The sequence below is a fragment of the Budorcas taxicolor genome, chromosome 10 (genome assembly GCF_023091745.1).
Source record: "Budorcas taxicolor isolate Tak-1 chromosome 10, Takin1.1, whole genome shotgun sequence".
Lineage (NCBI taxonomy): Eukaryota > Metazoa > Chordata > Mammalia > Artiodactyla > Bovidae > Budorcas > Budorcas taxicolor.
In genome coordinates, this window is record NC_068919.1 from 85328128 (window position 1) to 85355968 (window position 27841).

Below are 27841 nucleotides of genomic sequence, written 5' to 3' on the forward strand. Positions count from 1 at the left end.
CTCTTGAGAAACCTATATGTAGGTCAGGAAGCAACACTGGACATGGAACAACAGACTGGTTCCAAATCAGAAAAGGAGTACATCAAGGCTGTATATTGTCACCCTGCTTATTTAACTTCTATGCAGAGTACATCATGAGAAACGCTGGACTGGAAGAAGCACAAGCTGGAATCAAGATTGCCAGGAGAAATATCAATAACCCAGTTGTGCAGATGATACCACCGTTATGGCAGAAAGTGAAGAGGAACTAAAAAGCCTCTTGATGAAAGTGAAAGAGGAGAGTGAAAAAGTTGGCTTAAAGCTTCACAGTCAGAAAACTAAGATCATGGCATCTGGTTCCATCACTTCATGGCAAATAGATGGGGAAACAGTGTCAGACTTTATTTGGGGGGGCTCCAAAATCACTGCATATGGTGATTGCAGCCATGAAATTAAAAGATGCTTACTCCTTGGAACAAACGCTATGACCAACCTAGACAGCATATTCAAAAGCAGAGACATTACTTTGCCAACAAAGGTCCGTCTAGTCCAGGCTATGGTTTTTCCAGTGGTCATGTATAGATGTGAGAGTTGGACTGTGAAAAAAGCTGAGCACTGAAGAATTGATGCTTTTGAACTGTGGTGTTGGAGAAGACTCTTGAGAGTCCCTTGGACTGCAAGGAGATCCAACCAGTCCATCCTAAAGGAGATCAGCCCTGAGTGTTCTTTGGAAGGAATGATGCTGAAGCTGAAGCCCCAGTACTTTGGCCACCTGATGCAAAGAGTTGACTCATTGGAAAAGACCCTGATGCTGGGAGGGACTGAGGGCAGCAGGACAAGGAGACAACAGGATTAGATGGCTGGATGGCATCACTGACTCGATGGACATGAGTTTGGGTGAACTCCGGGAGTTGGTGATGGACAGGGAGGCCTGGCGTGCTGCGATTCGTGGGATCGCAAAGAGTGGGACACTACTGAGCAACTGAACTGAACTAAATCTTCAAGCTCACCCTTTAGGGTCAGTTTTTCTAGGAAAAAAATCCATGGTTTCAGACTCCTTGATGAACGAGGAGAAGGGATATATTTCCTGCAGGCATTTGGTCTTCATGTCTGTGACCCAGCAGCCTGGGCGGGTGACAAGGAGCCACTGCTTGTCCTCACCCTCCCCTTAGTGAGCTCTGTGGCCTTGGCTCCAATCTGAGCATAGCTGCCACCCAAACCACTGTGGAAGTTGCTGTGGTCACCTGCTGGCCTCCTAGAACACCAGCACCATCCACCATTTAGTGTTTCCTTGGAGTAGAAAAGCAATTCTATTTTTAACGTTTTTAAAAATTACTTATTTTTTTGGCTGCATCAGGTCTTCGTTGTGGCACTCGGGATCTTTGTTGCATTGCAGAGCCTCTCTTGTTGTGCTGTGTGGGCTCAGCAGTTGGCAGTGCACCAGCTGAGTTGCTCCACAACATATGGGATCTTAGTTCCCTAACAAGGGATTGAACTCTCATCCCCTGCATTGCAAGGTGGATTCTTAACCACTTGACAGCCAGGGAAGTCTCTATTTTTAACTTTTTGAGAAACTTCCAGACTTTTCCAGCACAACTGCACCATTTCAAATTTCCACCCACAGTGCACAAGCATTTCAGTTTCTCCACATCTTTGCCAACATCTGTTTTTTTTTTTAATAGTGGCCATCCTGATGCCTGTGAGGTGGTATATCATTGTGATTTATGTTTTCCTAATGGTTAGTGATGCTGAGCATCTCTGCATATACTTCTTGGTCATTTGTGTAGCTTTTTATAGAAAAAATGTCTATTCAGGTCCTTTGCCCATTTTAAAATTGAGTTTGGCTCTTTTGTTGTTGAGTTTTAGGAGTTCTGTATATATTTTGGATATATTTGGATTATCAGATATATGGTTTGAAAATTTAGAATATTCTCTCATTCTGTGGATTGCATTTTTACTCTGTTGATAGTATCCTTTGATACACAAAAGTTTTTCATTGTGATGAAGTATGTTGTTGGGGTTTTTTTTTTTAATTTTTTCTTCTTTGTCTGTGCCTTTGGCATGTATCCAAGAAATCATTGTCAAATCCAGTGTCCTGAAGCTTTTGACCTTTGTTTTCATTGAAGTGTTTTATAGTTTCAGCTCTTATGTTTAGATTTTTTCAAATACACTATTATTTTTGCAATATCCTACTGTTTACACAGGCCAGCTCCATTCATTGTGGGAGAGGATTACCCAGGATATGAATACCAGGATGTGGGGAGTATTGGGGGCCATCTTGGAACTGGTTCCTACAATAATTCAAGTATATAGTTTTAAAAGTTTAGCAGTTCTATAAAGTTTATAATGAAAATGGGAATCCCCTACCCCTTATTCTCCCGTTGCTACTCAACCTTAATTTCCACACTCCAGAGATAACTGCTTTCAACTTTTTTTTTTTTAGCTATCTCTTCTGTTATTTACTTTAATATTTCTAAATCATGTTTATCTGCCATCTGAGGACTTTTTATTTTATATATTAGTTATTAAATTCCTATCAGAAGATGAAAGTTTAACATTCTTGTTCTACTTTGTCCTGGTCCCACCCCAACCATATACACACACACACACAATTCCCTTCTTCCATCCTTGCAGTAAATGCATCATACAGTTTGACCAGTGTTTGCTATTTGCGTTATCACAACTCTGCTCTTGGAAACTTCGGGACCTTTTAGAATCATCATGTCTTTTTTCCTGTTGATCCATTTCTCTGTCATTTTGTCTGTCTTGGTACATATTGTGAAGTGAAGAAATTTTCCGAGTTTCCGATTTCTTCCAGGTTAAGACTGTTTACATGGGGCTTTGTGGGGGTGGGGAGGACACACACACGCGCACACGTGAACACACATATACACACATACACACACATACACACCTGCATGTATGTATTATATATGTTCCTATTTTCTATTGACTGAAATATTTACGTTCATACTTTATAAAAATTAAATACACACATGTAGCCACATCATAAAATAATTTAACAGAAATATATATAGATTATGAGGCGATAAAGTCACCTCCTGAGAGGCAGTCACAGTTAAAAGGTTGATTTGTATATATTTTTTTCTATATATTGTTCTGTGACTTTTCTTCCTCCCTAATGTCGCCATGTTTCCCCAGTTTGTTTATATAAGCTTATCTTTTTATTTGGCCCTGCAGGGCAGCCTGGGGGATCTTAGTTCCCTACCCATGAATCAGACTGGTGGCCCCTGCAATGGAGGCAGAGAGTCTTAACCTCTGGATCGCCAGGGAAGTCCCTGTATACGCTTATCTGAATATTCTTAACCACTATGTAGTCTTCCAAAAGATGACTGCACCGTAATTTATTTTGCGATTCTGCTGTTAGAGAACACTAAGTTGCATCCAATGTACGCATCTTCAGTGAATGCTTCATACATGTGTCTTTGTACACACCTGCAAGTATTTCTATAGAATACATTCCAAGAAGTGGAATTTGTTGGATCAAATGATATGTACACTTTGAATGTGTATAGATACTATACACAAAATTGGCCTCAAGAAGGGCTCTCAAATGGCTGTGCCACTACCCTCTCCAACCCTCAGTGTGCTCTTTCTCCCCACGCTTGCCAGCATCAGTTCCTTGGACTATCACTTCTTTCTTTCCTGTAAATTCTCTGCTCTTTTTCTGCTGATGAAATTAGGCAAAGACCTATCTTCAGATATATTATCTTAGAGATGCTTTGTTTTCGGGCAAGAAGATAGCTGAGATGGGACTGAGAAGCAGGAGGCTAAAAGAGTTCTGTCAGTGGGCTCTTTGTCGGTGTCCGTTAAGACCAGGAAGGACCCCTGTGCGTTAGCTTCTTTCCCGACCCCTGCGCTGGTGAATGCTTTTCCCTCCTGCTTTTGTCTTCGACTGATTCCATCCAAGGAGGCTTACCCTTTCCCCTTCCCTCAGTCCTGGATAACCAGAAAAGTCACAGAAGCCGGCAGACTGAGTGAAGGGAAGCTTAAGGAAAATATGAAAAAGGAAGAAAAGTGTTTGATGTACTTTTAATATAAAATGTGGAAAAAGTAGAAGCGGAGGGGGGGTGGGGAGAGAGGGCGGAGAGAGATTATTCACGGTAATGGGAACCAAATGTTGGCCGGGAAAGCTGCAGCATTCTCACACTCTTCCTGTAAACCCACAGCTTTTCAACGTGATAATAACCGAGGGCCAACAGCACAGGACACGCCTTAACCCTTCCATACCTGGACAGCCCCCTACTCAGCTGTTCAGAAGTCCTGGCACATGGCTGATGACTGTGTTCCTCTTGCCATCAGGCAAAAAGAAGGAAGGTGGAGGCAAGTAATAAGAGTGTGGGAGCACCCACTGGCTGAAGCTCCTCACAATGGGCCCCAGCACTCTTTCTGCAGGTTAGGCTTTACTAAGCAAGCAGCAGCTTGCTTGACCAGTAGCTCGCCGGTTTTGGGTGATGATGTTTGCTCCCATTGCCGGCCAAAGCTAATGAGAACCCCCATGGAAGACAGGCAGTCTCCATCGGTAATGATCCCATGACGTGAGTGGCCTCCGTGGAGTCCAGAGTCCACCCAGTAGCCCGTGTGGAAGTCCGGGCGCTTGTCTGGAGGCCCCGACCTCTGTTTCTCTTGAAAGTCCGTGCCTGCCACTGTGGAATTGAGATATAAAGACTGTCTGCAACCGAAGGGAACTCCCTGACCATGCAACCTGCAGATTGGCAAGGATAGGCACTTGCCCCTTGGCCTCGCCATTGGTCTAGGGAGGGTGAGTGAAAAGGGGTGACAGAAGGAATGCGTTCCCTGGTCCACCTGGCTGTTACTTCCATCTTGACTTGAACTATGTCCAGGTGCCTTTAAAAGTCTGATGTGTCCAAGAAATGTCTTTTTTTTTTTCTGTCAAATATTCACCATTTCAAAGGTGAGACAGTGGCAGCAGCAGGCAGTTGCCATCACAGGGCAGACAGGTGTTGGGCTCTGCTGGTACCTGGGCAGCTCCCGACCTCTCCAGCAGCAGTTGTCGCAGCTGCAGCATGAAGCGCAGTCAGTCTCTGCCTCCTGGCATGTGAAAGGTTTCAGTGAGGTGTAGGGCACGGAGAACATTTAGCACCCTGCCTGGCACCTACTATTGTCTGTCTTCATTGGTATCCTCATATTACCCACAGCTAAAACTGAAACATCTCTTTTTTTCCAAATGTTTTCCAGAATCATCCTTGGGATGATTTTGTAGTTTTACATTTTAAATTTAAGTAAATGTTTTGAATGATCCATTTTGAATTAATTTTTAAGTCTGAGGCTTAGGTTGAGGTTCCTTTTTTTTTTTTTTGCCTGTGAATGTACAGCTGCCCCAGCACCATTTGGTAACAGATGGCTTTAAACAGATTATCCTTCCTCCATTGTATTGACTTTTCTTTTTTTGCCGCATCAGTTGAGCATTTTATTGTGGGTCTTGGATGATTTTAGTATTCCTAAAACAAAGGTCCATGGGCTTTCCTGGTGACTCAGATGGTAAAGAATCCGCCTGTGAGACCTGGGTTCGCTCCCTGGGTTGGGAAGATCCCCTGGTGGAGGGAACAGCTACCCACTCCAGTGTTCTTGCCTGGAGAATCCCACGGACAGAGGAGCCTGGCGGGCTACAGTTCATGGGGTCGCAGAGTTGGTCATGAGTGAGCATCTCTCACTTTCACTTTTCCAGTATTCTTGCCTGGGAAATCCTGTGGACAGAAGAGCCTGGCGGGCTATAGTCCATGGGGTTACAAGAGTCAGACACGACTTAGTGACTAAACAACAACAAAAATAAAACAAATAATAACAATAATAACAACAATAATAATCTGTTATGAAATCTTTAGCAAAGACTATTTTAGGTTCTGGGCTTCCCTGGTGGCTTCCCGGGTTCAATCCCTGAGTCGGGAAGATCTCCTGGAGAAGGAAATGGCCCCCCACTCCAGTACTCTTGCTTGGAAAATCCCATGGACGGAGGAGCCTGGGAGGCTACAGTCCATGAGGTTGCGAAGAGTTGGACACGACTGAGCCACTTCACTTTGACTTTGATTTTAGGTTCCAGTTTTCTGTTCTTCATTGTACTTTGTAATCGTACAGATTTAGGTTCAAAAATGGCTCTTTAACTTACTGTGAGAGAAGTTAAATCTGAGTCATTTAACCTAAACTTCAGTTTTCGAATCTATAAAATGGAACAGTAATAATACCTTTCTCAATGGATTGCTCTGAAGACCAACTCAGATAAGGCATACAAAGGGCTTGGCTTGATATCAGGCATTTGGAAAGCCCTCACGCTGATGTTGGGCTTTGCAGGTGGCACTAGGGGTGAGGAACCTGCCTGGCAATACAGGAGATGTAAGAGATACCGGTTCAATCCCTGGGTCGGGAAGATGCCCTGGAGGAAGGCGTGGCAGCCCACTCCAGTATTCTCGCCTGGAGAATCCCACGGACAGAGGAGCCTGGTGGGCTACAGTCCGTGGGGTCACAAAGAGTCAGACACAAGTGACTTTGCATAAGCTGATGTTGGTAATAGTAACGAGACTTGGCTGTCTCTGTGTTTGGCCGTCCTCAGCCATACTCACTCATGCCCCTTGCCTTCCCCAAACCTTAACTTGTATCCTTTTCATTACATTGCTTATATTTCATTATAAATAGCTTCATCATGAACACGAGTGATTCCAGTTAAAGCTACTGTGCTATGCTTTGCTTAGATGGCAGTTTTGACCAGCTAGCGTTTATGTTTCTGAATAAATGAGACTTCGGTCTTACCAGCTTTGACTGCAGGGTCTCTTCGCTCTCCACCGTCCCCACCATTGAGCCACACGGGTTTCCTGTTTGCTGCTCTCTCACATCCTCTCTTCTTCCGCCTGCAGCGTCTTCTAGGTGTCAACGTGCTGGCCATCTTCTGAGACCATTTCTAGTTTGGCATCTTCCTTGATTTCCCCCTGTGGGAAGTGGCTCCCTCCTCTTGTCTTCTAAAGCCAGTGTCCTATTCCCAGCACAGCGGCATACAGAGTATAGGGAGAGGTGGGAGTTTTTTTCCTAATTAAAAAGAAGAAAATCACATGTTTCAAAAGTGCATAAGTAAGTACATCCAGCGTGTTGCCGTTAACATTAAATGATAAAAACGGGACAGCATAATCACAGTGTGCTGGAAGAAGACTGGCATGAAACATGCCGGAGTACTCACCACGTGAAATGGGACTGTGGGTGACATTTTTTTCTCCTCCTTTACTCTTGTCAGTATGTATGTATTTTTATGGTCAGCGTGTATTAATTTTTCAATTGATTTTTAAAAATGTTTGTTTATTTTATTTTTGTCTGTGCTGGTCTTCATTGCTGCATGCGGGCTTTCTCTAGTTGGCGGCGAGCGGGGCCTATTCTTGGTCGCAGAGTGCTAGCTTCTCATTGCTGTGGCTTCTCTTGCTGCAGAGTACAGGCTTTAGGCACGTGGACTCGGTAGTCGTGGCTCTAGAGCAGCCGTCTCCAACCTTTCTGGCTTCAGGGACAGGTTTCATGGAAGACAACTTTCCCGCGATGTCGGGAGGTGGGTCTTGTTGGGGCGGTAATGCAAGGGGTGAGGAGTGACAGGGCGCTGCCTACCTCCTGCTGTGTGGCCTAGTTCCTAGCAGGCTGTGGACTGCTACTGGTCCAAGGCCTGGGGGTTGGGGACCCCTGCTCTAGAGCCTTCGGGCGTTAGTAGTTGTGGGACCCAGGTCTTAACTGCCCTGAAGCATGTAGGATCCTCCTGGTCCAGGGATCAAACCCATGTCCCTTGCATTAGCAGAACTCTTTACCACTGGCCACCAGGGAAGTCCTTAAATTGATTTTTATATTGCTTAAATCACCATACAACGTGCTATCAATTCAGAAATTTTTCTCCCTTATTTTGAAACATTGAGATTCTGTTCTACCATTTGTTAAAGAGAAGAACAAAAGGAAGGGAAGGAGAAAGGGACTAATATTCCCTGAGTGCCCAGCTCAGGCTAGATCCTGTGCTTTGCATCATTTACCCTGTTTACTCCTGAAAACGTGGCTGTAAAATGGGTAATGACATAGCCTTAGAAATGTTAACATGTGCGTTCAGCTCTTTCTCTCTTTTGAAAGCAGTTTTCTTTTTATATATTTATTTTTGGCCGTGCTGAGTCTTTGTTGCTTCGCAGGCTTTTCTCTAGTTGTGGTGAGTGAGGGCTGCTCTCTGGTTATCGTGTGCGGGCTTCTCATTTCAGTGGCTTCTGTTGCGCACAGGCTCTGGGGTGCAGGCTTCGGTGGTTTCGACGCATGGGCTCAGGAGCTCTGACTCCCCGGCTCCAGCACACAGGCTTAGCTGCTCCTTGGCACGTGGGATTTTCCCAGGTCAGGGATGAGTGCATGTCTCCTGCATGGTCAGACGGATTCTTTACCACTGAGCCACGCGGGAAGCCTCAGTGCAGCTCTTTCTGATGTGAAAGTTTATGTTCTTTTCATCGCTTGACCTTCCCCACTTGTGGGAACAGGAAAATCAATACCAGTCTTTTCACAGTGGCATTCCAGGCTGGTCTAGACCCATTTATTAGTGATGATAAGGTGCAAAGGAGAGGTGGAAATATTTCTGAAAATAAACTATCACTGATGAAATGTAAGAAACAATATTCCTGTGGACAAATGTGAAGACAAATGTAGTAGCTGGAATGTTACAGTTCAGCATTACAGATATCTTTACCATTGTCTGTGAATCTGTACTATCTTTTACTTTTATCAGACACTAATGTCGTGCTTTGTATGTGGGCAGAAAGCATCAATAGACTAAAGAAGCTAACTCTGAGTGTATGGCATTTACAATTTGGATTAACTTTTTGTTTGCTTTGTATGCTTATTCTTCTGGATATAACTTAATTTCTGTCACAGATTAGAACCAGTGGCTGGGACAGATTAAGATGGCTGGTTGTAATGGTGGGTAATTCATACAAGGGCAATGGCGTGACTCTAGGGGACGGAAGTTGTAGATTTTTTTGGTCTTCTTGGTTTCTCACAATGGCCTGATCACACAGGTGCTGCTCGACTCATCTTATAAATGTGATTTGCCATTTTAGCTATGGTTTAACCAACACATGTTTGACAGCTACGGTATTATGGAAGAGAACCATCACTTCTTGGACTTTTGGCTAAGGTCAAATGCAGAGGGAAAAAACCATAGTATCATGAAGAGGATGTAGAGAAGAAGTAGAGATAAAAAATGTGTCCCTTTTAGCCTCCAGACCATTTATGGACTCAGTGTGTGGGGAATCTGGCCATAGACAGACACAGAAATGAATCATACATTTCTTCATCAGCAAATGTAATGTCTGGAATTTGAGTTCTAAAGAGTTTTGATTCACCCCTAAAATACGAATTCTGTATTCCTGGTTTTATCATTTTCATACTACAAGTGATTAGCTTCTCTATAACAAGAGGATGCAATTTACCATGTAGGAATATTGCCTGCCTGTTGATTTGTGAGAAGTCCAGGTTACATCCCAGTGAATGTCAACAATAAGATGATATACAAGAAATAAGAGTAGCTAATGGTAACTTGTATTGCTTATGAATTGCCAGGCCCTAAATGCTCGATGTACTTTAACTCATTTATCCTGTGCCAGCAGCTGTTCTCAGAGCATCACACATAGTAGCTGATTTAGTGCTCACAGATCCTCTGAGATAAGTCGTTATCGTTTCCGTCTTACAGATGGAGACCAAGCACAGAACAATTAAGTGACTTGGCCTAAATGACACCTTGGTGACTGGCAGTCAGGATTCAAACCCCAACAAGTGGCAGCAGAGTCTGTGCTCTTAACCACTGGACCAGAATCCCTTGAATGGCTTGTTAAAACAGGGATTGCTGGGCCCAGCCTCAGAGTTTCTGATTCCAGTCGGCCTGGGGTGAGGTGCTGCTGTTTTCGCTTTGAACAAGTTCCCAGATAATGCTGTGCTGTTGGTCCAGGGGCCACACCTTGAGAACCACTATTGTATGCTATTGCTGCCTCCCATGGGGCTGGTAAGAAATTAGTATTCAGTGTAAGCAGCTGAGGACTAGGATAGTGAGTTTTAATGATTTGATCTTACCGGAGGTAGGTGCCTGCATTTCATGGCAGCGGTAACCTTGAACGAAACCCCCCTAGTAAATCTTGAGGACAGCAAATTTCAGTATACTTGTCGTGACACAACAGAAGCAGGTGCTGTTGTAGCCTTGCCATGGACTTGATGAATTCCTATTGCAATGAAGGGTTGTTTCCATAGTTTGGTAGGTGGCTTGAGAATGAGCTCTTAGATGCAGTGTACACACACACACACACACACACACACACACACACACACACACACACTGCAGTAAGAAGTCTTGACTGTTACACACATTTAAATGAACTCTTAGATGCAGTGTACACACACACACACACACTGCAGTAAGAAGTCTTGACTGTTACACACATTTAAATGAGCTCTTAGATGCAGTGTACACACACACACACACACACACACACACACACACACACACACTGCAGTAAGAAGTCTTGACTGTTACACACATTTTCTTTTCCCCTCTTTGGCCCTATGGCTTGAAAAGAAAGTCTCCTTCCTTGTGATTTCCCCAGCATTCTCCCTATTTTATAAAAATATCATTATTTATAAAGAAAGGAAAAGAACAGGTAGAGAAGGTTAAAAAAAAAAACACAGGATGATGAAAAAGAAGAGGAAAGGAAGGAAGGAAGGTGGAGTTCTGGAACCGTCTCCCGTTTCCCTTGGCCAATTGAGAAAGGGGGCAGAGACAGGTTACTGAAGCCAGAAAAACTGTGGACGTGACTGTTCCAAGCCGCCTGCTGTTTTGCTTCCCAGGGAAAAGAGGAGAAACGAAAGGAGCCCTAACTGATGTGATGGGGCAGGAATTCTAAATGTGTGACACTTTGTAAGCTGTTTGTGTGCACTAGGTTTGAACCCAGCTACAATTCAATGTAGAAATTCTTGGAAATTGGTGTGTCGGTTGCCCTAGACAATCTGCACATTAGCTTTCACTTTGAAGACTTTTCCTGGTTGTCTCTGCAGGCTGTGAAACCTAGGTGATGGTGGTCCAAGTTTACAAGGGCCAGCTGTGCTCGTGTGTACCTGTATTGTCACAAAGGCATCAGACTTTTCCCTTTATTTGATAAAAATCCTTCTGAGCTGGGTTCAGTCTTCCTTGTTGAATGAACTGGTGTCAGGGAGTTCTCTTTTGGCTTTCTTAAAGGTCATCCTTTGCTCACTTCTTTTTTAGTTCACAGCTCCGTTTTTCAGGCTTCATGTGGTATGCTGGCTATGCCAAAGTAAAGAGCGGGATCAAAGACATTTCTTGTTAATCAGGCTAAGGATCCATCTGTCTTTGCAGATCCAGACTGGTAACAGATACAGGACTAAGGAGTCACCATCTACATAACCGGCTGACTCCCAGAATTCTAAGTTGTCTTCTAGAACAGTGCTGTGAACTTAACCTTTTAAAAGGGTTGGTTTTATATCCAGTCTTGTGTTCCGTAAAACTTGCCCCCAGATTTTCTGCCAGATGTACTGAGAAATCCAACGTTGTCCTAATTTCCTCCTCCTGGGGATCATTCCATCAATCATGGAGGGGTACGAGTGTGGAGACAGCAGAAGTCTGGTTCACATTCTAAATCCATTGTCAAGTCCAGCTGGCTGGGATCTCACTGTACTTTAAAAGGGCAGGAATATCAGCTCTTAGCTTTTTGACCGGATACTTCTTCCCACATGTATGTCATGCTCACACAGTATTAATAAAACCAGAGTTAAAGTTAGCCAGAATAACCCCCCTAGACATTTTTCAGACATCACTACTGTTTGCTTTTCCTTTTCTATATATCTGCTTATTGAATGAATGATCAGAAACCTCCCTGCTCAATTGCTTGTAATTCTGTATTTCAAAGCATGTATCTTACTTGGATCCTGCTCATGTTCTTAATCTCCTTGAGTCTTGCTGTTTTTTCTTCTCTTCTGATTGATTTTGAGCCACCTTATGTTAATATGTTGTCTTGCTTCCACTTTCAGCATGTGTAGTAAACAGTGCAACTCTTTGCAACCCCTTGGACTACACAGTCAATAGAATTCTCTAGGCTAGAATACTGGAGTGGGTAGCCTTTCCCTTCTCCAGTATATCCTCCTGACCCAGGAATTGAACCAGGGTCTCCTGCATTGCAGGCAGATTCTTTACCAATTGAGCTATCAGGGAAGCCCATAGTAAGCAATAGGTGATAGATATATTTTTAGGGTGTCAATTGGTATTTAATTGATATGAGTAACCCTTATCTTCTTTTCAGGGCACATCTTATCCTATCCAAATCCTTTATTCCTCAAAGAAAATGAAACTCACAAGGGTCAAGCTATTGAACTGATCTTATTTTCTCTACTTAATAATTGAATTACTATGTCCAAAGAGGAGCAGTTCTTATGATTACTAATTTGTAATTTACAGTTCTAGTCCTGTGATTATGATTCAGCATATTATTTCATGTGCAATGAAAGAGCTCATACTCTGGGAACAGAAGGGAAGAGATAGAAATAAATTAGATGCTGAATATATAAACTGGCAACTGAGATGTCAGTTTCAGGCCAGCCAGTGATTTGGCAGCCCTTAAAGAAGGAAAGAGGCTTCCCAGGTGGCTCAGCAGTAAAGAATCCACCTGTCAGTGCAGGAAATGCAGGAGGATCAGGTTCGATCCTTGGGTTGGGAAGATCCCCTGGAGGAGGAAGTGACAGCCCACTCCAGTATTCTTGCCTGGAAAATTCCATGGACAGAGAAGTGTGGCGGGCTACAGTCCAAGGGGTTGCAAAGAATCTGACAGAACTGAGCATACACGCGTGAAAAGAAGGAAAAGGAAATCACTGAAGTCTAGCGTTGTTGATTCATGAAAAAAATAAGTCATGCTAGACTAACCTTATTTTCCTTCATGATGGAATTATTTTAGAAAGAGAAGATTAGGAGACAAAAAAAAAAAAAAGAATTACCATAACTGGATTTCAACAAGGCATAATGAAATCTTGTGAGCACAAAAGAGAAATGTGAACATGATAATACTATCATTAGAAATCCGTGGTAACTAAATAAGCAGCTATACCCAAACAGCAAATTAGTTTGAGAACCAAGTCTCTGAAGACAGAGATCCAAGTCTCTGTGATTGGCTCACTAGGCCACCATTATTAATTAATGAATTAATTTGTCCATTCATATTTATTTAGGTGCCTACTAGGCATTTATATATCTAGAAGACATACTAAACTTACTTTCAGATGACATAAAGTACAGTGGGATACTGAATACTTTGGATCAAGATCAGAATTCACAATGATTTAAACAGGTTAGAATGATGAGTTTAATTCATGGAATTTAATAACAAAAAACATAAAGCCGTCCATGGTTTCAGAAATTCAAGTGAAGAAGGCTTAAGGGTTTAAATTGACTTTAAGTATAATAGAAGTTAACCATTGAATAAGAACTGCCAAAACCAGAACTATCATGTAGGAAGTTTTTCACAACCTATTGCCAGATTGAAAGAGCAGATTATGAAGCAGATACTACAGACTCACTTTGTGTGGGGAAATTCAGAGGAATTATGTATATCAGGATGTTGACGAAATGTTTATAGTAGCCATCTCTGGTTGTTGGAGTGCAGATAGGTGACTTGTTTTTTGCTTTTTGTGTTTTTCAGGTTTATGACATTTGTGAGTATATTGCTTTTGCTCCTTAAAAAAAAAAAAAATGCTTTTGCAGAAGGCACTATATATAGCCAGTGCTGATAACTTAGGCTTTTATTAACAGAAGTGGGGAAGGGGAAGGAGAGTGGTGATAATCTCCATCATTCGTCAGTGCCTGAACAGCTGTCCTCCCGTAACAGCATTATTAGTAAACACCCACTTCCCCGCAGGGGCGGCACCCTGCCTGTGGTCAGAGCATTCTCCCACTGGCTTGGTTTGGAGCAGCAAGGTCTCCATCATGAGGAAGCGACCTCAGGTGGGGGCTGCCATGCAACGGCTGTCTGTAGCTGGGGAGGCCCAGCTCGCATGCACTGAGTGACTCCTGAGTCCTTCTTTTTTCAGATCCATAGGTTGACTCCCCCGTTTATCACCCAGGTTAAGCCACATGGACACAGTACTCAGTAAGGAAATTACAAATACTTCTTTGCTCCTCTTCCTTCTGAGAAGTAGTAGAATCACTGGTACCTTAGCATCCTGATTGCTTGTTTTCGCAAAGGTTTGGGTTGATTTTCCACAGGAAGAATGTTAATAACAGCAGCTCACATTTATTGAGCATTTATTGTGTGTGCCAGACAATTGTGCAATGCTTTTTGTGTGTGTGTGTGCAATGCTTTTAGACAGATTATTACATTTAATTCTTGAACCAGCCCTGTGAGAGGTGAAATTGAGTTTTACTCCCATTTCACAGCCAGGGAAACCAAGGCGCGGAGAGCCGTTGAGCCTGTTACTTTAAGTGGTAGCGCCAGGATATGAACCTAGCAGTCTTGTTCAGGAGCCCAACTCTTCCTCACCAAGCTGTGCTGCGCCTGTCCTGAGGGTCATCCACTTGAGGACCTAGGGGGCGGATCCTGGGGCACAAGGACTCTGCTCTCCCTCTAGAATTCTCTCACCACCCAGCTCTTGCATTGGTTTTTGATTCCTTTCCAGCATCCAAAGCCTTTTATTTCTTCTTGCCTTCTTTCTTGGATTATTTCTTTAATCCTTTCCCAAGAGCCTTTCATCCTCTCAAATAAACAAAATATTTAAAGGTTTTTAAGCTTTTCATCCTGTTCTCAAGCAGGAAGATCAGCCTGCATTTATAATTTCATATAGTTCTGTGCTTTTTGACCTAGCATATAGGTCATCAAAAGTTCACATAGTTCTTCCAGACAGTTTCTGAGCTTTTCTGTACCTCTCATACTGCCTTTATTGTACTTCATCTCTTTCTACAAAAGAACCATCTCAATATAACTCCATAGATTCAAAACAGGAGGAAAAAAAAAATGTTTAGTCTTATCTTAGGGAGCAAACTCAAAGGTAAAAAAATAAACTTTTAGCCTTCAGCACTTGCATTTTTAGAGATCTTTTAAAATAATTTTCCAAAACAAAAATTCTCTAAGTAAGGCACCTGTCACCGTGAATATACAATCTCTTAATTCATTCCACTTAAGTAATTTGAGGCACAAATTTCATGTGGCCAGCTGTTACTGTTCCTAGTCAGCAGTTACTAACAAGCCTTAAGACTTACTAGACAGTTTCTGTATTATTTACTAAATTGATATCTACACGCAATTGGACTTTTATTCTTTCACTAATGAAAATAGCTCTCAGTCATTCAATGGAAGCCTTTTGTAAGCAGACTTTTTCTTGGAGACTTACACTATGTCATTTTAGTGCTAAACTTAATTATCGCTGACCTCTTGACTGTATGTAACTTTTAATTTCATAGTATATCTTCCGGTGCAAGCTTCCAGAGCCCGTGACTTTTTCTGCCTTTCAGCTATTCACCACCATTACTGTCACTGTCCTTACGTATCTCTCACTTCTTTAGAACTTCTCACCAGTCTGTTTGGCCCTTCAGGGGCTGAAGCACCTGTTCTCACTCAGTGTCGTGTTGGCGGGCTCCCCTTGACTCGCTGTCCAGGGCTGTTCCTCCAATGCTTTGAGCCTCTCTGGAAGCGCCACCTATTCCACAGTTCTGCCATTCCTGACTTCCCTCCACTTGCTCATCTTCCCTGGAAAGTGAGAAGAAAGTGTTAGTCACTCAGATGTGTCCGACTCTTTGCGACCCCCTGGACTGCAGCATGCCAGGCTTCGCTGTCCTTCACCATCCTCAAGGGCTTTCTTAAACTCAGGTGCTTTGAGTCGGTGATGCCATCCAGCATCTCGTCCTCTGCTGTCCTTTTCTCCTGGTGCCTTCAATCTTTGCTAACATCAAAGTCTTTTCTGAGACAACTCTTCATATCAGGTGGCCAGAACATTGGAACTTTCAGCTTCAGAATCAGTCCTTCCAATGAATATTCAGGATTGATTTTCTTCAGGATTGACTGGTTGGATCTCCTTGCAGTCCAAGGGACTCTCAAGAGTCTTCTCCAACACCACAGTTCAAAAGCATCAGTTCTTCAACTCTCAGCTTTCTTTATAGTCCAACTCGCACATCCATACATGACTACTGGAAAAACCATACCTTTGACTACAGGGACCTTTGTCGGCAAAGTAATGTCTCTGCTTTTTAATATGCTGTCTAGGTTGGTTGTAGCTTTTCTTCCAAGGAGCAGGCATCTTTTGATTTCATGGCTGCAGTCACCATCTGCAGTGATTTGGGAGCACAAGAAAATAAAGTCTGTCCCTGTTTGCATTGTTTCCCCATCTCTTCACCTTGTAGTAATGGGACCAGATGCCATGGTCTTAGTTTCTTGAATGTTGAGGTTAGTCTAGCATGACTGATTTTTTCATGAATCAGTCCTGGTCTTAAGTGATTCCCTTTTCTTTCTTTGTGTGCGTGCATTCTCAGTTGTGTCCAACTCTTTCCAACCCCAGTCCTTAGAAGCCTCCAATGACAGACTTAGCAGACAAAGATTTAAAAATGGCCATTATAACTATGAACAAGGGTATAAAGAAAAGTAGGCTTTAATGAATAAAAGATAATTTCAAGACAAATTTCTAGATGGAAATTGTGAACTGAGAAAAACTAATGTCTGTAATCCAGAATAAACATATTAGCAATGTTGAATCTTCCAATCAGTCAAGAATATGGGATATCTTTATGTTTACTTAGGTTTTATGTAAGATTTCTCATTAATGCTCATAAAAATCAATGTATATACCTTATATATTTTCTAGTATCTTTATTTTGAGATATTTGGTATATTTTTATGAATTTGTAAATTATATTGCTTTTTAAAGTTTCATTTTCCAGTAATAATTACACTGAAATTTCAATTGTATATGACTAGCATATAAAAATCGGAGAAGGCGATGGCACCCCACTCCAGTACTCTTGCCTGGAAAATCCTATGGATGGAGGAGCCTGGTGGGCTGCAGTCCATGGGGTCGCGAAGAGTCGGACACGACTGAGCGACTTCACTTTCACTTTTCACTTTCATGCATTGGAGAAGGAAATGGCAACCTACTTCAGTGTTCTTGCCTGGAGAATCCCAAGGACAGGGGAGCCTGGTGGGCTGCCGTCTATGGGGTCGCACAGAGTCAGACACGACTGAAGCAACTTAGCAGCAGCAGCACCATATAAAAATATGATTGTATTTTGTTAATGGACCTTATATATATATAGTTAGACTATAAAGAAAGCTGAATGCCAAAGAATTGATGCTTTTGAACCGTGGTGCTGGAGAACACTTTTGCGAGTCCCTTGGACTGCAAGGAGATCCAGCCAGTCCATCCTAAAGGAGATCAGTCTTGGGTGTTCATTGGAAGGACTGATTTTGAAGCTGAAACTCCAATACTTTGGCCACTTGATGCAAAGAGTTGACTCATTTGAAAAGACACTGATGCTGGGAAAGATTGAGGGCAGGAGGAGAAGGAGACGACAGAGGATGAGATGGCTGGATGGCATCACCCACTCAATGGACATGGGTTTGGGTGGACTTCGGGAGTTGGTGATGGACAGGGAGGCCTGGCGTACTGTGGTTCATGGGGTCGCAAAACTGAGTGACTGAACTGAATGGACCTTAATTTCTGCTGCTTTGCTCCATTTATTAGTTTTTCCAGTGCAGTGTTTTTATTAAAAATTGTAGAGTTTTCAGTGTAAGGAAATATATCTATAAATAATGGCATTTTTATTTTTTCTTATGACACTGATTGGGTCTTATATTCTAATTTTGAGAAAAAACGTTTTTCCTTTATTCCTGATCTTGGAGAAAAAATGCTCAGTGCTTCACCAATAAGTCTCATGTTAGCCATAGGTTTTTCATAAACATCCTTTATTAGATTGAGCAACTTTCTTTCTGTTCCTAGTTTATGGAGTGTTTCTGTCATGAATAGATGTAAATAAATTTTGTCCAGTGCATTTTGACATCTTCTCATATGATTTTTGTTCTTTGTTTTCTTAATGTGATAAATTATGTGATTGATTTTTTTAACCTTAAATCACTCTTGTGATAAATACCACTTGATCATAATATATATCCTATATATGAGACAGATAGATTGATTATAATTGCTAATAGTTTATTAAAAGTTTTTGTGTGTGTGTTCAGGCGTATAGGTCTGTAATTTTCTTTTCATGTTTTTGTCAAGTTTTTTTTTTTTTATATCAGAGAGAGGTTAACATCATAAAATGTGTTGGAAAGGTTTTCCTTGTCTTCACTGAAAGATTTTGTGAAAGACTGAAATTATTTCTTCTTTAAATGTTTGATAGAATTCATTGAATCCATCTGGACTTGAAGTTTTCTTTGTTAAGAAGGTTTTTGACTACAAGTCAAATTTATATATTTAGATTTTCTCTCATCATGTCCCTTTCAAAAAGGATTTCTTTCCAAGGATTTTTTCAGTTTATCTCAAGTTGTTGAATATTTGACAGAGTTGTTCATAATATTGCCTTATATTTTGATATCTGTATTCTCTCTATGATGTTCCCCTTCTTCATTCCTGATATTAATAATGTATGTATTTTTCCCTTATGATTAGTTTGCTTGAATATCAATTTTCAATTCTTTTCATATAGGCATCTTTTGATTTTGTTGGTATTTCCTATTTACCCGTTTTCTATTTCATTGTATTAAAAGGTTAACTGAAGTACGTTATTAATAAATTTTCAAAGAGTTCATTTGAACAAACGTTGAATTTAATTGGGTAGCACCAAACTAAGTGGACTTCCTTGGTGGCTCAGATGGTGAAGAATCTGCCTAGAATGCAGGAGACCTCGATTTGATCTCTGGGTTGGGAAGATGCCCTGGAGAAAGGCATGGCAGCCCGCTCCAGTACTCTTGCCTGGAGAACCTCATGGACAGAGGAGCCTGGCGGGCTACAGTCCATGGGGTCGCGAAGAGTCAGACACGACTGAGCTACTAACATACTTTCACTCAAATTGAAATTGGTTTAGAGTGCTCCACTGGCAGAGACTAACGGGAAAGCTTTTTTTTTTTTTTTAACAGAGCAGACTCTTAAGCAGAGTAAGCAAATTATTTGGCTATAGCTTAAGTGGTTGCCTTACTTGGAAAAGACTACTTGGCTGTTTGTGATTGGTTGTTCTTAAATGCGTTTTCTCAAATGTCAGTGCATTGACTCCGAGGTGGGTTTTGGTTTGCTTATGTTGACTGCCAAGGCATTAATGCCACCTCAGTCTAATGGCTTCCTTGTTTAATTACTTTATTAGCTGCTTCTCTTATTATTTTATTTTTTATTCTTTTACTTTGTGTTTAACTTGCTTTATTTTTCTAGCTTCTTAAAGTGGCAGCTTAGGACATTGATTTTGCATTACACATCAATGTGTAAAATCAGTATAGTATTAATGCTATATGTTTCTATCTAAGGACTCTTCACTGCAATTCAAATTTTGTTTGGTTATGTTTTCATTACTGTTCAGTTCGATACATTTTCTAGTTTCTCTTGTGATTTCTTCTTTGGTCTATAGGTTATTTAAAGTATACTATTTAATTTCCAAATATTTGGGAATTTTCTAGATATCTTTTTGCTAATTGATTCTTAATTTAACAGCATTCTGGTTAGAGTATACTTTATGTGATTTTGATCTTTTCATTTTTATTCAGATTTGTTTTATGACCCGGCATTTAGACTGTCTTGTGTATGTTCCGCATGTAGTTGAACACACATTCTAAAGTTATTGGGTATAGTTTTCCATAGTTATCAAGTAGATTGAATTGATTGAAGGTGTTATATAAATGTTTAAGTATAGGTTGGCACTTTGTAGTTTTTGTTTCCCTTTCAGCACTTGAAAGGTAACATTTCTGGCTGTCATTTTTTAATAAATCATCAACTCATTTGCATTGTTGTTCCCTTATATGTAAAAATACTACTACCACCAATCACCTCGCCACCTTGGCTGCTTTTAAGATTTGTTTCAGCCATTTGACTATGATCTGCCTGGGTATGGGCTTCTTTATACGTGTGCTGCTTGGGGGTTTTTTGAACTTGTTAGGTCTGTAGGTTAATGTCTACCATCAGTTTTGGAAATTCCTAGCCCTAATCTCTTTAAATATTTCTCCTGTCCCATCTTCCATCCTCAACTACTGGGATTTCAATTTTGTACATATAAGATATTCTACTGTGTCCAGTCTGCTGTTAAGCATTCCAAATGCACTCCTCATCTCTGATTTCATATTTTTTTCATTTCTAGGATTCTTGTTCAGTTCTTTGTTTGATAGATTTCATCTCTCTATTGAAATCCTCCATCCGTTCATAGGTGTTGCCCATCTTTTGCCCAGTACTCTTGTGTGTTTATAACTGTTACTTTGGCGTCCACGTCTGCTACCTCCAGCATCTGTACCAGCTCTCTGCGTCCTTCTACTGACTTTCCTCTCACGGGTCATGTTTTCTTGCTTCTACATGCCTTTTATAATTGTTAGTTGTATGCTGGACATTTTAGGTAAAACCATAGGTGTAAGTAAATAATATTTACACCTCACCCCCCCAAAAAAATATGCTCATCTTTTTCTTAGGTTTCCAGTGTATGGAAAGGAGGCAGAGGAAGAAGGGGTTAGCTAATTTGATAATTAAGCTGGGTCTGGACTTTGTTGTAACTTTAGATTTGTTCACCTCTGGCTGGTTTGGGGGGCAGAATGGGGATCACCAGTAAGATCTTTTTGTGCAAAGAATTCTGAAAAACTGATACTGACCACTATGAATATGACACTTTCCTAATACTTAAAAACTTTTTTGGTGAGATTGGAGTGATAGATACTAACAGATACAGTTTTTTAATATTGTGTAATGAAATATGTCTACATTTGGAAGGTCTGCATAACTCAGTGAACCAGTATTTCTAAAGATTAATGCTGTATATTACAAAAATCTTGTATGGGTAAAAAATCCATTCAAAATGCTAGATAGATCAACAGAGTATGAAAAGCTCATTGATTTGGTCTCGGATTTTACATTACTAACTTTTAGACGATACTACTTTTTGAGTTTTGGTCAAGGTCAAAGAATAATATCCATCATTTCTCTGAAAGGGACTATAATCAGTCCTTGCACACACCACCACCCCTGCCAAGCCTTCTGTGTCCCCATGAAGTTGATGGAAGAGTTGATGGGTGGGTACAGATTCATTCTGTGGCTAGGGCTTCTAAAATAACCTGCCACGTGCAGGCGTTACAAACTTGTCAGAAATTGAGCTGGTAGAGCCTTAGGCCCCATCTTTGACACTTTCCATTCCTCCTTGTCCCAGGGACCATCCTGGCTAAAATCAAAGAGCTTGTCACTTCCTGTGGTTATATTCATTTAGCATTTTGTTCCTCAACATTCTGTTGGTTTTGAAATAAGTATAATTTGGCAGTGTATTCAGCTTATTATTTTTGTTAAGGTATAAGTGACTTTCTGTTTGCTCAGAAGCAGAAGTCCATCAGAAACTTTAAAATGTTTTCTGGTTTTTTTTACCTTTTGTTTATTTTCAAGAGAGGTTATATCCAAGATATATCCTGAATGTAGGAGCTATAATAAAATAGAGAGCTATTTCATTATTTCTGAAGTGGAGGGTAGGACTCCCCGTGGGGAGTTTTAAGGAGCCCTAGAGGCCTCTCCAGTTAACTCTTGCTCTCCCTTGACCACTGTCTAGAATAGAAAAAGGAAGCCATTATATTTATAGGGGTGGAAACGATGTTAGAAAACTGGGGAGAATGTTAGGTCAGAAACAGGCAGTATAAACAGAAAGTCCTCTGTTTGAGATCACCAGTGAAGAGTGGAGGAAGGTAGACTTATGGGTGCTTATAGATCACACGTTCAGTCTCTGAGATGTTTGGCTTTGATGTAGGATCGAAAAGTAGGTTTGAGCAAAAAACTGACTACCTGACAGGGTAGATTATATAGGTGCTCCCTTCACTATTTTTTTTTTTAAGTATTTTTATTTCTTTATGGGCTGCACCGGGTTTTAGTTTTGTAGCATGTGGGATCCAGTTCCCTGACGAGGGATTGAACCCAGGCCCGCTGCATCAGGAGCATGCAGTCCTAGCCACTGGACCACCAGGCAAGTCTCCCACCTTCACTGTTTAGTGGATTGAAGAGGAGATGATGGATCCAGCCCTCCCCAAGTAACTTGTCTCAGTCCTCAACATAAGGAATTGCAATACAATTATAATAACCCTTTGGATTCACTGTACATCAAGGCTTTCCTTTTTAGTATTAATAACTTGGACCACTTTTGACCTCACAATGAATATTCATAACTAGATGGTGCTAACTTTGTAACACAGAATCCTCTGGTGGAAAATGATCAAATCTATGTTTCTATATACTGTAATACCTCAAAGAACTATAGGGCAGCAGGGAAATGGAATTGTTTAGGAGGGAGAAGAATAATTATAATGGTAGTAGTTGTGGTGGTGATATATTTTTGTAACTCTTCCTGTGTGCCTATACTTTCACTTGTGTTAGCTCTTTAATCTGCATGATAACCCTATGAAATGTTGATAGGTACTATTATCATATCCCTATTTTACAGATGAAAGTTTAAGAATAATAAAGCATAGAGAAGCTGGATGTAATAAAAGCTGGAGTAGTGTGCCCTGTCTGTTCTCTTCTTATCCATTTGATCTTTGTGAATATGACCCAACCTCAGCCACCCTGGGAAGGATCAGGAATGGAACACACAACATTCCATGCAGAATCACACCAATTTTGCCCTTGAAAATAACCCCCTTGGCCAAGGGGGTTCCCCAGCACTATTTGTAATGCCTCTCTGATCATGTAGCATCCTTATCCTGTCCAGCACGGCTTTGTTTTCTAATTATTCATTTTAATATATTCACTTGTTTGGCGGCACCAGTCTTAGTTGCGACACATAGGATCTTTAGTTGGAGCATGTGAACTCTTGGTTGCAGCATGTGGGATCTATTTCCCTGATCAAGGATTGAACCTGGGCCCCCAGCATTGGGAGTGCAGAGTCTTAGTCACTGGACCACTAGGGAAGTCCCTGGCCAGCACTGCTTTGGACAGCTTTTGGGAGCTCTTCCCTCATTCGTAGGATTTTTGGCATTTGCAGCACCTTTCCAGCACTTACTGTGTGTCACGACTACTTTGTTTGAGATTAAAAATTTATAGGCAAAGAGAATGGAGCCTCTGCTGTTCTTGAATATCTGTACATTCCATAGATAGACATTCCACTGTCTGTAGTGGGTATAGTGTCATGGAAGTGGGTAGATACTCTTTCTTGTGAAGAAATAGTTAAGATTCTTTCCAAAAAGCACCTCCTTCAGTCTTTACATTGTTTCTCATTAGAAGCATCAGTGGCATAGTTTCCCAGCACAGGGCTGACTCTTCCTGATAGTTTTGGGCATTTAGCACCTCTACCTATTAAATGTCAGTAATCCCACACCCCCATTCTCAGGACAGATGAAAACACACTTGCCAACACCCTCAAGAGGGCAGAGGCGTCCTGTACATGGTTGCTCAGCTTTTGCTTGGATGGGGTGGAAGGAACTGGGGAAATGGACTGTGGAATCACACTGTTTGTACAACTGTCGGGTTCCTCCAGTTCATCGCTACCCTATATACTCTTTTGAGACATCATATTATTCTTGGGAAATCGTGACACTGAAGGCATATCTTTATGAAGAGGGCAACAGCCTGCTCAGGAGATTTTGCTTTGCTAAAGACTTGTGTATTTTACCAGTTTCCTCCGAGTTCCTGACAACCAGCATCCATTTGATGGAACAGATATTAAACCAGTGGGAAAGATACAGCCCTTTTGGCCCGAAGTTGGAGGGGTGGGACACGTTGTGGGAAGGGCAGTGATGGTGAAAAACATTTAGTCCTGCCGTGCTACAGTATATTAAAGAAAGGAAGAAAGACAACCTTCTAAATGACTAGGCTAGTAAAACAGAACAGTTTAGAGAAACCTGCGGTATTGTTGGCTGTTAGCTACGTAGGTAGTCAGGGCAAAATACAGCACAGTTCACTCTGAATCTCTGAATTCGAATCGAATATTCAACAGAGCATTCTCACAGCTAACTCTTTTAACTCTGTTTATCCTACTCTATAAATAACATAAAAGTATAAGGAAGTTATTTATAGGGAATGTATTAATATATTAGTATTGAGCAAAGAATAACATAAAAACTGAACTTTATAGAGAATAACGGAATCTCAAAATTTTGGTGGAAGTAGGAAATGTATTTGAGCAACTCGTAGCTGCCATGGAAGGACTATGTAGATATATAATCTCACTTGGGGCAAATCCGAGTGACAGTGTGGCTGGCATCCTCCATGTCAGCGATGACAGAACGTGCATATTGCAAACCCCGAAGTCTTGGGCTTTGACCGTGAGACACCGAGGTCTGAGTAACACCCACTGGAATTCAAAGCAAGCAGGTTTCTCATGGCCCTTACCACACTGCCTTACACCGCTAAGCACTCGTGCACGTATCTACTGCTGCAGTGTACAAATTCCTTCCTCCTTGCTAAAAACCTCTGCTTACTGCAGAAACTTCTTTTTGTGAGCTGGAGACTGTGCTTTTGTTATTGATGAGATTAAAAACAACCTTCACTTTAAAAGTTAATCTTGTTGCAGCCTGTCCAATGTGTGTGCATTCGGATGGATAAGCCTTCTCTTATGCAAAGGCCCTCATGTGATCTTCTCTTACCTACTGTCCTGCCCCATTTACAAGGACAGACCCTTGCTTCATGTCAATACACCTGAGACTCTGTCCCTGGTCATCTCCTAATAAGACTCTCTGGTTACAAGAAGACATTAAAGTCAGTGTCTGCTAGGAATATTTGTTATTAAAGCAGTTTTATAATAGTAACAGCACTGGTTCCAGGCATAACCAGCTGTTACCGATTTTTTAAAATATTTTATTATCTGTTTATTTATCTGGCTGCACCAGGTCTTAGTTTCGCCATGAAGGATCTTCGATCTTCATGTGATGTATAGAATCTTAATTGTGGCATGCCAACTCTTAGCTGTGGCATGTGGGATCTAGTTCCCTGACCAGAGATTGAACCCTGGGCCCCTACTTTGGGAGCACGGAGTCTTAGCCACTGGACCACCAGAGAAGACCCTAAAACATTTTTTAGAAAATAAAACCAATTTAGCTAGCCCATAAGCTGAATTCTGAAATACAAACTGTATTGTTATATACCTTTAGTATTGAATCCCTGAGTCTGGACTGCTTCTTGTGGCTAGAACCTTCTGTAACTAGCAGACCAGGAATGGAAGCAGAATCACAGTTGATGAATTGTCTGACCTTTGGTCCAGTTATCTTAAGTGATAATTTCATTCTACATTCGAATTCCTGCCTTAATTGGCATGGAGATCTCAGAGTTGTTCAGCAGGCAGTTCCTGCAGTATCATGTCTCTTCCCCTGTGTTCATTGGATTGGCTTGCTCCTGCTTTTCATTGTACCTGGATGCCTTGCTCCATTGCCTGCCCTTCCACTCAGAGCTCCTTCAGTTCCCTTCGCTATTTGTTGTATCTTGGTTGGTAAGCTTTTCTCTTCTCTTACTATCCAGAAGAGAGATAGTCGTTTCCTCTGGCCCCTCCCTTCTGAACTCTGGAACTCCTGTTTGACTCCCACTCAACACTTTGCTTTGTGAATAACATTAACATTTTATCCATATACTGGAGTTTTTACGCACCATCATTGGTCTCCACATTTCTCCACATCTCCAGAAGCTCCCTGGGAAAGACTGTGTCTAGCAACTGGTACCTTGAGGTAATTGAGGAGGGATCAGGAAGATCAAATGTCAAAAAAAAAGAAAAAGCTAATAATAAGTAAGCTCTGAGCTTTCTGGTGCTGTTCTCCAGGAAGATTAGCCAAAAGTGTGTAATTGTGCAACTGCACTGTGGGAGCCAAACTGTGGGAGGAAGTGTGCAAGGGATGTGACCTATCAGAGGTGAGGTTACTCGAGTAGAAAACCTTCCATCTGTGGACTTCAGAGTGTGCTACACGGACTTTCCCTTAACAAGCTGTCTGGAGTGTCTTTAAGAGGGGCAGGGAAACCAAAGCAGAGACCCGGAATGACCACGCTGTGAGAGAGGAGGTCCCCGACAAGAGAGGAATGTGGGCTTCTGGCCTCTGCAGACAACCCACTTTGCTCCCCACACCACCTGCCCCAGCTCTTTTGGGGTCACCAAGACCCAGACTGTTAATACCCGGGCGGCCGGTAGGTCAGGACTCAGGAAGGTCTGCGTCAACTCACCCCAGTGATGTTGCATCTCTGCCACTGGAATGACCGTTAACACCAAAGGATATTTACAAAGGAAAGAATAACATGATGATTTAAATCACTGTGAATAGGTTTCTTGAATTAGGCACTAGTTTATTTCTCTAAGCCCCATTCACCAAGGTTTTGGGATAAGTTAGTTCACCATGAGGCTCTTCATGTTTCTTCTGTGTACAATTTTGTGGTCACTATAATTCTAAAAGGAAAAGGAAAAAAAAAATACTAGGTAGTTAAAGAAGGTTCAGAGTTGAATATCCAAAAGTGTTAAGGAGATGGAAGGATTTACAAATAAGATTGTTCTAAAAATAAGTAGAGACCTTAAAAAAAACAAACAACTGTGATAAAATAATACATGTAATAAAATTTGCTACTTTTAAGTGTACAGTTCATTTAGTACATTTGCAATATCGTGCTTCCCTGGTGGCTCAGGTAAAGAGTCCGCCTGCAGTGCAGGAGACCCAGTTTCGATCGCTGGGTCGAGAAGATCCCCTGGAGGAGGAAATGGCAACCCACTCCAGTATCCTGGCCTGGAGAACGCCATGGACGGAGGAGACTGGCAGACTACAATCCACGGGGTAGCAGAGTCAGACACGACTGAGCGACTAACACTTTTACACTTTCACTTTTTCACAGCGTTGTGCAACCATCACTGCCATCCACCTCCAAAGCTTTGCCATCATCCCAAACTAAAACACAATGCGCATTAAACAGTATCTTCCCCATCCCTGTCTCCCCACCCCCAGACAACCACTGTTCAACTTTCTGTCTGCATGAATTTGACTGTTGTATGACAGATCATGCATATTTGTCCTTTTCTGGCCGGCTTATTTCAGCTAGCAATAATGTCTTAAATGTGCGCAAGCTAAATGTCAACGTGGCCGGGATCCCAGAGGAGATGAATTCAGAATAAGAAAAAAATGTATCTTCTCACACCAGTTATGCTGTCCCATGATATGAGATATTAGCAGATACTTCACAATAGGTGGCTAAGGAAAACCAAGAATCTTGTATCATTCACCCGTATGCTTTTGAAGTCACTGTTAGTATGATTGTGCTTCTGTTGTCGCCTAAAAGTAACTTGCCCTCCTGCATTTGAAGCTTTCAAGGCTCCACTTGTGGGGTCCTTTTAGGCATTAGAAGTGAAGTCACTCAGTCGTGTCCGACTCTTTGCGACCCCACGGACTGTAGTCTACAAAGCTCCTCTGTCCATGGAATTTTCCAGGCAAGAGTACTGGAGTGGATTGCCATTTTAAAGGGGAGTGAAAATGGCTATTTAAATTATTTAACAGTCCATGCCAAGGCTTAGGACAAGCGCTGCGAATAGAATGGAAGGCAGAGCCACCCACCTTTGTCTTCATAGGGCTGCGGTTTAGTAGGTAAATCAGATTTGTAATTCCAGACTACGTTCAGTTCTATCAAGGAAAAATAACAGAGATGTTTCTCTCCTTGCCTTCATTGTGCACATAACCGTTCTAAGAAA

The 27841-nt window shown here is 41.7% G+C and overlaps 1 protein-coding gene across 1 annotated transcript in view; it reads left to right on the forward strand.

Moving 5' to 3' along the window:
• Positions 1 to 27841, forward strand: part of TTLL5 (tubulin tyrosine ligase like 5) — a 307681-nt gene that overhangs the window by 179610 nt on the left and 100230 nt on the right. The window lies entirely within an intron of this gene.